Here is a 3,746-nt window from a genome sequence, read left to right as displayed (position 1 = left end):
GTCCCATTAATTTCCGTGGGTTGGCTCTGAGTAAAACTTAGTTGAATACCACCCTTTGTGCTACTGTTTCGATCAGTTAAAGGTTGGCATAAAGGCAGAAGGATTTTCTTAATGAGGTTGCTAGGAAGAGAAAGCAAATAATCTTAAGAGTTCCACTGTAGAGTTGGAAGAGAATGCAAGGGTCATCTAGTCCAACTCCCTGCAATGCAAGAATCACAGCTAAAGAATCCCAGGCAGACTGAATCCCTCTTCAAAAACCTCTAATGAACCATCTTCTGAGGTAGTCTGTTCCACTGTTGAACAGTTCTTAACCATCAGAGAGTTCTTCCTAATATTTAGTTGGAAGCTCCTAAAGACCTACCCCAAGGAGAAAATTATAAAATAAGTTATTTACCGTTTTGGTCAAGCTCAAGGACTTTTTGTGGAAAGAATGGTCCACTTTGTATTATATTTTCCTTTATGTTGTAGACAGACAAGCATTCACAAAAAAAGTCTGACTGGTTTCAGATTCCTGCATTGCAGAGGTTTGGACTAAATGACTCTTGAGATCCCTTCCAACTCTATGATTCTATGAGGATCCTGGAAGACAGAGCTGGCGTAGCAAACTCAGTTGCCCTTCCTGATCTGTAAAAATGCAAATAAGGGCCTGCCTACTACACGTTTCCCTTTCTATTTTTAAGAATGAAAATGTTGCAACGAGCTTTAGACTAGAGAAGACTGCTGTGAACCAGCAGATGGCGCCTCATCCTAGAGCAAGAGACAAATTCACCCATAGCCACATGTGTCGAAAACTGCTTGGTCTGTGTAAGTGGCTGCTTGTTTGGCAGTAACTAGAACACAGGGTATTAGTACCATAGTGAACGCTTATTGTGAATGTTTCAAACAACACAGCTGTTAAGATATTGCAATGCGGGGCAGTATGACCAAATCACCAAATGTGCTCATCATATACCATTGTAAGGAAAGATATAATGGGCGTTGTTTTTTGTGCAAGGAGAATGACTTCTATTTGTGCAACAGGACTTCATCTCCCCACTCTCCTCCTTCCATGCACACTCTGTGCCATGCTCAAATCTGCTCTAAAGGGTTGGGGGAACCCTAGAACAAATTTAGGGGGGCTTCAAGGAGGGAAAAGAGAGGAGTAACATTCCATTATGCAAGGAAAAATCCTTGTGCTGATGGAGGTTCGCATTAGTTCTGTATGGATGGAATGCAAATAATATAAACCACAAAATACCACCAACATTATACTGCCAAGGTATCAGCTTCTGTTTAGCTGCACCTGTTGTATGCTGAGAGTAGTAATCTTACTGAGAGTAGGTAATCTTTCTGGGAGAGAGGGGGGAAACAAACTCTCTGAGGTAGATTAATGTTCCACTAATCCATGTCTAGGTTTTTCCCCTTTTACTGTTCCTTCTGGGAACTGATGTGAGTTATTCAAGTGGGAAGGAAGTTATCTCCAGGATGTGCCTTAAGCAACCTGGAACCAGCATTTTACCTTTCGCTTACACCCAATGTCTTTGAACTACTTCATGCCACACTGTTGTGTGATCATCACTCTTCAGGATTATATAGCTGACAGAAGTGAGAACAATGTGTCACCCAACTGTTGTGTCCCCAAACCCTCGGTTCTGCTATGGGGGCTGTTGGGGTGCAACTCTCAGCTTGCATGCCACACACTATGAAATGCAGGCATCCTTTGGACATCACAGAACACTGGTGCACAAGTTCAGCAACATCTGTAGCAGTACTACCTGGGCTGCAAGTACACCTTGCCTGTGATGTCAGAAGGATGTCAGGAGATACTGACATTGGATTCTACACTGTTTCCTTGGCACCAGCCAGCAAGGGCCTTGGATCTCTGCTGTTGCAAGGGATCCTGGAGTGCGTCTTATGGCCCGTGTGACATGCTCAGCCTCTTATCAGCAAAATGTTCTGCAAAGCAAAAATCCCATGAAAGAACCAGCCATGTCCCATGTTTACCCATGGGTGGGTTTATATTTAGTAGCTGTGTCCCCTCTTTACCTACCAAGCCCAGATATCTCATATGGTTGGTTCTTCTCTAAAACCCATGCAAAGTTCTTAATATTTAGGTCTTCGTAAAGGGTCAAGAAATATAAGGGAAGCAGGGGTACCAATCTCTGGAATGCAGAGACTGCTTTAGTAAAGAAAGGTAGACACATCTGTTTCTTGAAAGAATAAACCAGATGAAAATAAATGAGAAGCCGTGGATATAGCAGGCAGCTATCCCTGGAGGTAAAGGACTTGGCTAGGCCAAATCGCACCACGTCTCCATGAATAAATGATGTGCTGTGCTGGGTTACCCAGGTAACCAGCTGTTTCTGGCGCTAATGCCATTTAGAGGCCTTTCAGCATTGGTGTCTTTTCTCCAACATGTTTATTTTCTGCTAACCACATTTACTGCAGTGGTCCCATAGGGGGGGTGGAAAGAGGCTATGGGTAGATCCCATAGGCCAGATCTGCCTTTAGAGAACACCGGATATTGATTTAATATGCTTTGCAGCTCAGCAATGGGGATTCAAGAACATTATATTCTAGCTGGCCTAGCTAGTATGTTCGTTGATCACTCATTTAAGATCCATAGAGGTAGTGTTAACAAGTTGGGACCCAGGTCCCTTAAGGACTTCCCACTCCCATATGAGCTTGCCCCATAAATTTAAGAATCACGAAGGATCCTTTTCCAGGTCCCAATTGCTGTCAGAGGTGAAGCAAGCGGTGGACTGATATGGGGCCTTTTTTGGTTGTGGCACCTCAGCTTTGGAAATCTCTCTCTAGGAAGGATTAGACTAGGCATTGAATTTGATTTCATGATGCTTGCCATACTTCTCTGATCAGGCAGAAGTTCCAGTGTGAAAGTAGCTACCCAACAACAGCCAAGGTCCCTTGCTCTCACATCAGATCTTCAGGGTGACAGTGAGGACTCTAAGATACAGAGCCTAAACTTAGCTGAACTAGATGGGTCATTGCATGAATCACTCTAGGCTCTTATGTTCATAGCTGTGGTGATGTAGCAGGGTGGGGAGAGGCACATCTGGAAAGTAGCAGTCCCTTTGATGTTGGTGTTTATGTTTGTGGGTAATTCTTTGTTACCACCACAACCACCTAGCCTTCTGTTGTTTTCTTGCTAGGCTCAAAAGCTAGTTTCAACCAGTAGCATCTGCTAATGGTGTTATTTCCCCATAGTTTTGATTGTATAGAGATGATGTATAGAGATTTGATTGTATACGCTGCTTAGGAACTGGTAGAAATTCCTATACAGTAGGTGTGCCCTTAATCTGTAACACAAGGATCTGATTAGCTATTATAAGATTATTGCTACCAACAAAGAGCCCCATCTACAAAGCTCAGGGTCCAATTAGGTTTTGCATTTCTGTTTGCATAACAAATGGCCTCAAAGCTGGCAAGTATAGCTTGACAAGGAGTGAGATGCATCTATTAAAGCAAGTGCCAGAGCATATCGTCATGCAATTCGGCAAGAACATGTGAGAGTGTTACTAGGGAAACGATTGGAACATATGAAACAGTATAAAACCTGTTTCATATTACAGCACATAAGACACAGATATTCAGGGCAGTTAACTGCTTTTTCTTTCTATATCAGTAAGGGGTCTGTGGAATGAGGGGGTGGAATCATCATAAAGTCCTGTTCCTTCAGCATGGGCTCATATTTAGGATTGTGCTAACCATTCAAAGAGGGACGCAGGTGGCACTGTGGGTTAAACCAC

Source organism: Podarcis tiliguerta (genome assembly GCF_965153285.1).
Source record: "Podarcis tiliguerta genome assembly, chromosome: 3".
Classification (NCBI taxonomy): domain Eukaryota; kingdom Metazoa; phylum Chordata; class Lepidosauria; order Squamata; family Lacertidae; genus Podarcis; species Podarcis tiliguerta.
This window is presented reverse-complemented; position numbering follows the sequence as displayed.